This window comes from Fulmarus glacialis, unplaced genomic scaffold (genome assembly GCF_000690835.1).
Source record: "Fulmarus glacialis isolate BGI_N327 unplaced genomic scaffold, ASM69083v1 scaffold12504, whole genome shotgun sequence".
In the NCBI taxonomy this organism is placed as follows: domain Eukaryota; kingdom Metazoa; phylum Chordata; class Aves; order Procellariiformes; family Procellariidae; genus Fulmarus; species Fulmarus glacialis.
This window is the reverse complement of record NW_009209976.1, coordinates 19,389-19,650: the sequence shown is the minus strand read 5'-3', so window position 1 is coordinate 19,650 and position 262 is coordinate 19,389.

The following is a 262-nucleotide window of genomic DNA, read 5'->3' as shown; positions in this document are numbered from 1 at the left end:
ATTGTGAGTATATACTCACACCTAAGAAACTCAGGTTTTTGTTGTTGTTGTTTTTCCATTTACTAGCTGAGATGCAAACTTCTATGAATGCATGGCTTGAATTCAGTTTCTGGTATTTGATGTTTCTGTATTATTCTTTTCAGCCCTTCTCACGATAATCATGCTATTCAGGTTCTTCTGCTATCTACGGCAACTCAGGTTGTCTATGGCTCTGGATAATTGAAAATGGCCTATATATATATATTGCACTTACAGAGTGCTT